Genomic DNA, 9,391 nt, shown 5'->3' with positions numbered 1-9,391 from the left:
TGACAACCAATCCTCTATCCACGCTAACACCCTACCCCCAACTCCATGCCCCCTTACCTTCTGCAATAACCTCTTGTGAGGTACTTTGTCAAACGCCTTCTGAAAATCTAGAAAGACCACATCCACCGGCTCTCCTCTATTCACCGCCCTAGACGCATCTTCATAGAACTCCAGTAAATTTGTCAGACACGACTTCCCCTTAACGAAACCGTGCTGCGTCTGCTCTATCAAGCAATTCCCCTCAAGATGCTTCGCTATTTCCTCCTTGATGACGGATTCTAACATTTTACCTACAACAGACGTTAAACTAACCGGCCTATAATTCCCTGCCTTTTGCCTGGCACCCTTCTTAAACAACAGCGTAACATTAGCCGCTTTCCAATCTTCCGGCACTTCCCCGGAATCCAGCGACGTCTGGAAAATAACCACCAAGGCATCCACTATCACCTCCGCCATTTCTTTCAGAACCCTCGGATGCATTCCATCCGGTCCTGGGGACTTGTCCACAATCAGTCCCTGTGCAGACAATGGGGAGAATGTGCAAACTCCACACAGACAGTGACCCAAATCAAACCCGGGTTCCTGGCACTGCGAGGCAGCAGTGCTAACCACTGTGACACCGTACTGCCTGCAAGCATCCAACAGACAGTTCCAGAAGCTTCCATAAGAACATAAGAAATAGGAGCAGGAGTAGGCCATCTAGCCCTTCGAGCCTGCCCCGCCATTCAATAAGATCATGGCTGATCTGTCGTGTCTCAGTTCCACTTTCCCGCCTTCTCCCCATAATCCTTAATCCCCTCGCTTATCAAAAACCCATCAACCTGTGTCTTAAATATATTTAGCGAGGCAGCCTCCACCACTTCAACGGGCAGAGAATTCCAGAGATTCACTACCCTTTGAGTGAAGAAGTTCCTCCTCAACTCCGCTCTAAACCGCTCCCCCTTTATCTTGAGGCTGTGCCCCCGAGTCCTACTATCCTTTCTGAGCGGGAAGAGCCTCTCCACCTCTATCCTATCCATCCCATTCATCGTCTTATACGTCTCAATGAGATCTCCCCCGATTCTTCTAAATTCTAACGAGTACAAGCCTAGTTTATTCAGCCTCTCCTCATAGCTCAACCCCCTCAACTCCAGTATCAGCCTAGTAAACCTCCTCTGCACTCCCTCCAAGGCCAAAATATCCTTGCGTAAGTGCGGCGACCAAAACTGCACACAGTACTCCAGTTGCGGCCTCACCAGTGCTCTATACAGCCGCAGCAAGACCTCCCTACTTTTATATTCAATCCCCCTCGTTATGACGGCCAGCATCCCATTCGCCTTCCTGACCACCTGCTGGCTGGGTTTTTGCAACAAACCTTTTGCCGAAACCCGGGATCAAACCAGGGGCCTTTAGATCTTCATTCTAACGCTCTCCCAACTGAGCTATTTCAGCGCCATATGAACACTCCTGCGTTTCAAGCCATTACTAAGACATACCTTCACTGGACACAACACCAGCCATTCACACCTCATCTGGATGCTTCTATTTGTTTACTTTGCCCATTAGCGCTCCCTTTGATTTTTGCACCATGAGATCTTTTGTGATTTATGCTGTCCTGCTCTCCACTTTACCCCAGACCTTCTCTTCAGCCTCTTCCCTCTTTCAGAAAGCAATGATATTTCTACGTCTCCTCAGCATTGAAAGGTCGCAGATCTGAAACATTAACTGTGTTTCTCTCTTCATAAACACAGCCTGGCCTGCTGAGTAGCTCCAGAACCATTTATTTTTTATTTCAGATTTCCACCATCTGCAGTTTTGCTTTCGATCTTCCTTCACTTCCATAATCCTATTTCGAAAAGTCGCTGGAAATTTCCAACCGTTCCCACTACTGGGGTCTTCTGGTCCCGCCAATGGCGCGCCCCCACTGCAGGAAGGAGTCAACAGAAAACCCCACTGGCAACAGCGGGACCTGAAGATCCCACTGCCAACCAGTGGCGGACCACCTTGCATGGAAAATCCTGCCTTCATGTTCATTTAATCCTCCACGTCACAACTCAGATAGTCAAGCAGTGTGGGATATACCTGGAGCCCTGTTTTAATACACTTACAAACTTTGATTTACAAAGATTCACATCACACACCATGCACCAACATTTACAGATGCACCAATCTTTCTGGTTGTATCACAGTTTGGTGTGGCTCTTGCTCAGCCCAAGACCGCAAGGATCTACAAAGGGTCATGAATGTAGCCCAGCCCATCACTCAAATCAGCCTCCCATCCATTGACTCTGTCTACACTTCCTGCTGCCTCGGAAAAGCAGCCAGCATAATCAAGGACCCCACACACCCCGGACGTTCTCTCTTCCACCTTCTTCCATCGGGAAAAAGATACAGGAGTCTGAGGACATGTACCAACCGACTCAAGAACAGCTTCTTCCCTGCTGCCATCAGGCTTTTGAATGGACCTACCTCACATTGAATTGATCTTTCTCTACACCCTAGCTATGACTGTAACACTACATTCTGCACCTTCTGTTTTCTTTCTCCCATACGCTCTCGATGAACTGTATATTTTGTCGCAAGAAACCATACATTTCACTGTATTCCAAAAATATGTGACAATAATAAATCAAAAGTTAAAGCTTATTTATTAGTTACATGTAGGCTGACATTAACACTGCAATGATGTTACTGTGAAAATCCCCCAGTCGCTACACCCCAGCACCTGTTCAGGTACACTGAGGGAGAATTTAGCATGGCCAATGCACCTAACCTTGTCTTTTGGACTGTGGGAGGAAAACCAAGAGGAAACCCACGCAGACACAGGGAGAACATGCAGACTCTGTACAATCACCCAAGCCAGGAATCGAACCCCGGTCTCGAGCACCATGAGGCAGCGGTGCTAACCACTGTGCCACACCATGCCAGCCTGGCAAATCAAGTCAAATCAAACTTCCAATCTAACCACCGCAATCTGCTCCTGGACAATCGAGCCCAGGTGAATCACCAGTCAAGTCCACCATCTGAATCCAATAAAACAGCTAATTAATATCCAATTAACACTTCCTCTTTCGATTGATACTTCTCCGGTTATATTCGTCCTGGTTTCATTTTTATTATCGGCCCCAGACCTCGACACAAAATGCCTCTCTTTTTCAATGTATTTGTCCATGGAATTCCGGCTTTCAAAACAGATCCTTCCTTTGGGATGTCAGTGATTTGTGTTGTTTCCATTTCCCGTTAAATATTTCCCCTTCGCTCATCTTCTCTTCTATTCGCCAATTTTCCTTCGACTGAATCTGGGAAAGATCCCTGCAATCCAGATCATAGACTCCGACAGTGCAGAAGAAGTCCATTCGGCCCATTGGTATAATTTGTTTTTCTCCAGCTCAAGTACGCTTCCTATCCTTGATTTTTTTTTCCTTCTTTTATTGTGAACTGTGGCGACGAGGGAATTTTCACAATCCTGATCGCCCTATTGTGCAAAGGATACCATTCAACTAGAAAGAGTGCAGAAAAGATTTGCTCGGATGCCAGCGGGACTTGATGGTTTGAGTTATGGGAGAGGCTGGATAGACTGGGACCTTTTCCCTCTGGAGAATAAGGGGCTTAGGCGTGATCTTGTAGAGGTCGATAAAATAATGAGGGGCATAAATCTGCTAAATAGTCAATATCTTTTCCCAAAGGCAGGGGAGATTAAAACTAGAAGGAATAGGTTTAAGGTGACGGGAAGAAAGATATAAAAGGGTCCAGAGAGGGGAATTTTTTCACCCAAAGGGTGGTGAGTGTTTGGAATGAGCTGCCAGAGGTAGTAATAGAGGTAGGTCCAATTTTGTCTTTTAAAAAGCATTTAAATCGTTACATGGGTAGGTTGGGTGTAGAAGGATATGGGTAAAGTACGGGCTATTGGGACGAGCTTAGTGCTAAATAAAAGGGGCAGCATGGACAAGTTGGGCTGAAAGTCCTACTTCCATCCTGTAAAATCTCTATTCGCTCTAAACCTAAACATAGTGTGGGCACATATCCCCAATGGTTCCCCACTTTTCGGTTGAGCACTTGCCCTGTGTCTAGGCCTGGTTGTCCTTGGTGCCTGCATTGACTGAAAGGGGCTTCAAAAATAACCTCTCACTTTTCACCTCTGGATAATTAACATCCAACGTTCTCTCTGAAAGTTCGCACAATCCTCTCCAATTTGTCTAAAAAACGCATTACTTCTCACGTGTGATCACCAATAATTCCAACCCTATTTAATCATAGAATCACTACAGTGCAAGAGAAGGCCGTTTGGCCCATCCAGTTTGCACTGACCACAATTTTGCCATTTATAATGCCAGCTATATTTCTGTCTTTAATAGAATGACCTACGTGGATCCATAGCCACCTGGCTCAACCTTTGTTAGTCAGTGAGAAATCACTGTAGTATACTCACCATAGAATTGCTACAGTATAGAAGAAGGCCATTCGGTCCTTTGTGTCTGTACCGACCACAATCTCACCCAGGCCGTATTCCCGTAACCCCACGTATTTACCCTGCTATCCCCTGACACCAGGGTTAATTCAACATGGCCAATCAACCTAACCTGCACATCTTTGGACTGTGGGAGGAAATCAGAGCACCCGGAGGAAACCCACACGGACACAAGGAGAATGTGCAAACTCCACACTGAGAGTTTCAAGGCTGGAATTGAACCTCGGTCCCTGGCAGCAGTGCGAACCACTATTCCACCGTGCCGCCCCCGGAAAGATGGAGGCTGAGGGGCGAAGTCGACAAAATTACGCGAGGCATAGATGGGTCGGACAGTGAAAGGCTTTTTCCCGGGCTGGAAGGGTTGACGACAAGAGGTTTAAGGGGAGAAGTGGTGAGTTTAGGGGAGATGTGCAGGGAATGTTTTTTACACAGAGGGTGGTGGGTGCCTGGAACTGGCGTGCCAGTGGAGTAGGTGGAAGTAGGCACAATAGCAACGTTCAAGGTATATCTTGATGGATACATGAACGGGAGGCGAACAGCATATCGGTATAGGCTTGATGGGCCGAAGGGCCTGTCCCTGTGCTGTATTGTTCTTTATTCTAAAGAGCAGAGTGTAAGCTTGCTATCTCATCAGGGGCAGCAGACAGGCTCCAGAGGCTACAGGCTCCTATGAGAGACTGACAGCCTTACTGGCCGAGATGGCAGTTGCTGATGTGGGCCTTTATGGGTGGGGGGAGTCCCATGTAGGATGGGGCACTCCCCCTCTGTGCCCTCTGGGTGGGCGCTGTTCCCTGTAGCCTCCCCAGCCAGCGCCGTCACCTTGACCCCTGTGCCACGTTAGAGGAACGGTACCCGTGTTGGAGGACAAGACAGAGAGCAGCCAGAGGCAGGGAGAGAAGGCACCATGGACACTCACCTTCACAATGCTCACTGCTCCTCCAATGGGCGGCATGGTGGCACAGTGGGTTAGCAGTGCTGCTTCACAGCTCCAGGGACCTGGGTTCGATTCCCGGCTCGGGTCACTGCCTGTGTGGAGTTTGCACATTCTCCTCGTGTCTGCGTGGGTTTCCTCTGGGTACTCTGGTTTCCTCCCACGGTCCAAAGATGTGTGGGTTAGGTTGATTGGCCATGCTAAGAAATTGCCCCTTAGTGCCCAAGATGTGTAGTTAGCGGGATTAGCGGGTCTAATATGTTGGGATATGGGGATAGGGCCCGGGTGGGATTGTGTTCGGTGCAGACTCGATGGGCTGAAGGGTCTCTTTCTGCACTGTAGGGTTCTTTGACAGGCAGTTTTGCTCCCACATTCTCTGACTAACAAACTGTCAGTGATTGGGGGAGCCGTTCCTCACAGATCTATCACTTCCTCCAACCTGTATTTTGAACAGTGAGACTGTGAGTCAGACGGGGATGCTTGGTTGGCTGGATTATGGCCCACGGGGTATGTGTTGAACAGTGCTGCTCTGGGGCAAAGAATTCCAACAACCCTCTACTTAAAGAAACTTCTCCAATATTATGTCTCATTTGGGGCAACGCGGTGACACAGTGGTTACTGCTACTTCCTCAGAGTCTCAGGTTCAATTCTGACCTCAGATCACTGTCTTGTGTGGAGTTTTCACTTTCTCCCCGGGTTTCCTCTGGATGCTTCTTCCTATAGTCCGAAGGATGTGCTGGTCAGGTTGAGTGGCCATGCTAAATTGACCCTAGTGTCAGGCGCACTAGTCGGGTAAATGTGTGGGGTTGCAGGAGCGGGGCCTCGGGAGGGGATTACAGTGCAGAGTCGATAGGCTAAATAACCTCCTTCTGCACTGTAGGGATTCTATAATTCTTGAGTAATGCATTTACATTGATAATCTCTGTTCACCAATTTCTTACTCAGAGGAAAACAACAGACTCTCTCTGTTCACTTTATAAAAACCCCCTCATAGCATTTAAAATTTCTATTAAGTTGTCCACGAACTTGAGAAGTGCTAATATCTGAAATCTCATCTCATGACCTCAGCTTTTCACCCCTGCTATCATCCAGGTAAACACAGTAAGATGTCTCACAACACCAGGTTCAAGTCCAACAGGGTTATTTGGTAGCCACTAGCTTTCAGAGCGCTGCCCCTTCATCAGGTGAGTGGGGAGTTCTGATCACAAACAGGGCACACAAAGGCACAGTTTACAGAATACTGATTAGAATGCCCTGTATGGGATCAGAACTCCCCAGTGACCTGACGAAGGGGCAGAGCCGTTTGTTACCAAATAAACCTGTTGGACTTTAACCTGGTGTTGTGAGACATCGTACTGCGTTTACCCCAGTCCAATCCTGGGCTTCTCCACATCATCCAGGCAAGCCAATGCATGGAGCTTAATGATTTTTTTCAATCATGAGGCAATCAAAACAGCAAACAGTTCTATCATAGTCTGATCAGTGTTTTGGTTGAGTCCAGCACTATCTATTGAACTCTTTGCCCCGATTAAGAAATCCTACAAACACTGAATTCTTTCCTTTAATAACGCTGTACTTTAAGGGAATTATTTAATTGAACCCTGACATGCATTTCTGCGATTTTTTTCATTGTGTATATGCATCCCACCAAGTGCTTTATTGATTATTAATGAAAGGAGTCTAATGTTCTCTCAAAATAAACAAACAGCACAGTGGCACAGTTGCCAACACTGCTGCCTCTAATCAGTAATCTGTAAACTGTCTATGCTGTTATATGCTCTGTCTGAGGCCAGAACTCTCCATTCACCTGACGAAGGGGGCAAACCCCGAAAGCTTGCGAGTTGACTATCAAATAAATCGGTTGGACTTAAACCTGGTGTTTGCCAGACTTCTCACTGTGTTTACCCCAGTCCAACGCCGGCATCTCCGCATCATCACCTCACAGCGCCGGGACCCGGGTTCGATTCCCGGCTTGTGTCCCTGTCTGTGTGGAATTGTTCTGCGCGGGTTTCCTCCCACAGTCCAAAGACGTGATGGTGAGATGCGTTGGCCATGCTAAATCGACCCCAGCGTCAGGGGGATGAGTTAGGTGAATACGTAGGGTTACAGGAATAGGGCTCGGGTGGGATTGTGGTTGGTGCAGACTGAATGGGCCAAATGGCCTCCTTCGGCACTGTAGGGATTCTAAATGCTTTCAGAGAACTTCTTCACAAGTCGGGGAGAAACGTTGATGTGTTTCTTCCTACATGGAAAGATTTTACACGGAAGATTTAGTCCGATTCTCTCACAACATGTGTTCTCATCACTGTGTAGTCTAGCTTCAAGAAATATTGTTCGCCGCTCAGTAGCTGATTCACCTGGGCCAACTAAAAGCTGCCGTCTATTACTGTATCATTCAGTTTTGAACTCAAATTTCGAGTACCCTGTCAAAGGTATCGCAGCGGCTGAAAGCATTCAGCAGAATGGAGGGACAACGCAATGTGCTGTAAGAGCAGCAGAAGGCGACCAGGCCAACGTGATGAACTTGGCCAAGGACGCATTAAGAAAAGGCGAGCGGAGAGGAGTGGTAGCAGGCAGGGTGCCAGGTTAACAGCTCGCAGGGCAGAGCATGGGATCGAACAAGCTTGCACTGTGTGTCTCTTCCCGGAAGGTCAGTTACAGGAGAAGGGCCAGAGACAGAGCGTCAGAGCCAGGCAATCCAGCCCTGATTTGGTTGGTGAGCCTTGTCACTGTGTTCACCCGAAGAGGCAGAGTGTCTCCGTGAGTAATTCTGCCACAACAGAGGCCGATTGTGGCACCCATATCACTGAAATCAGCTCTGCTTCTGGCCTGTGAAGCTTTCTGCCCTCTCCTGCTGTCTGTGGGCCAGGTCGGGGAGCATTCTACTGCAATTCTGTCATGTATCCCTGTGTAATGTGTCACATCATCAGAGGCATTTGGGGAAATTATCTTCCATCGTGGACTGTAAGCAAACAGCGCCAATGCAATGAAGCTCCACTAGCTGGTTAAGTACCCACATAGCTCACTTTTCATCCGCTTATCTTTGCTGTTTAAGTGGGCTGACCACTTTAATATACAACACTGTGCAGGGCTCAGTTTGAGTGCTTGTAATAAGTGGCGGATGTGGCTCAAAGTAATAAAGACTTTATTGCCAAAAATAAATAATATATAAACAAAAGGTGGGACTGAATCAGTTATACGACTGAATAACTCTCCACCCGTATCACAGAAACCCTACAGTGCAGAAGGAGGCCATTTGGCCCATCGAGTCTGCACCGACCACAATCCCACCCAGGCCCTACCCCAATATCCCCCCACTAATCCCTCTAATCTACACATCTTAGGACACTAAGGGGCAATTTTTTTTAGCATGGCCAATCAACCTAACCCGCACATCTTTGGACTGCGGGGGGAAACTGGAGCAAACCCACGCAGACATGAGGAGAATGTGCAAACTCCAACACAGACAGTGACCCAAGCCGGGAATCGAACCCAGATCCCTGGAGCTGTGAAGCAGCAGTGCTAACCCACTGTGCTACCGTGCCACCCAACCTTGATGGCTGTTTGATCAGGGATGCGCACACTTGCTTCCAATTGGCTGAGGTTGTTGCCTTGACAATCCATAGCGTCTGGCCTAGTCACATGGCCTCAGGTAACGCCCCCTTAAAGGACCACGTTACCACAATGTTTAAAATGGTTGCTTTGAAGATAGAAGTGTTTTTTTCCCTTTCTAACTTTTTCAGCGTAACTATTAGTGCAACGATGGTAGAACCATCCAAAGTTAGCGATTTAAATCACTTTGTCACATGGTTTCCAGTGCGGTTCAATAGACCAGAGGAAGTGAGCGCTTCTGGGCGATTGATGGGTAAACCCTTTTGTGGGAACTTCCGAGAGGGCCTCCCGAGCACATCATTGGGGGATTAGAGGGTAAATATGTGGGCTTGTGGGAATAGGGCCTGGGTGGGATTGTGGTCGGTGCAGACTCGATGGCCTCCCTGACACACAAAACACCA

General features: G+C 47.9%; 1 non-coding gene across 1 annotated transcript; it reads right to left on the bottom strand.

Moving 5' to 3' along the window:
- Positions 1 to 1,358: 1,358 nt before the first annotated feature.
- On the bottom strand, positions 1,359 to 1,431 carry trnaf-gaa (transfer RNA phenylalanine (anticodon GAA)). The gene has a single exon. It is a non-coding gene; the product is annotated as a tRNA-Phe (tRNA).
- Between the last annotated feature and the right edge of the window lie 7,960 nt (positions 1,432 to 9,391).

Source organism: Carcharhinus amblyrhynchos, chromosome 18 (assembly GCF_965287045.1).
Source record: "Carcharhinus amblyrhynchos chromosome 18, sCarAmb.v2.hapA, whole genome shotgun sequence".
In the NCBI taxonomy this organism is placed as follows: Eukaryota; Metazoa; Chordata; class Chondrichthyes; order Carcharhiniformes; family Carcharhinidae; genus Carcharhinus; species Carcharhinus amblyrhynchos.
This window is presented reverse-complemented; position numbering and strand designations above follow the sequence as displayed.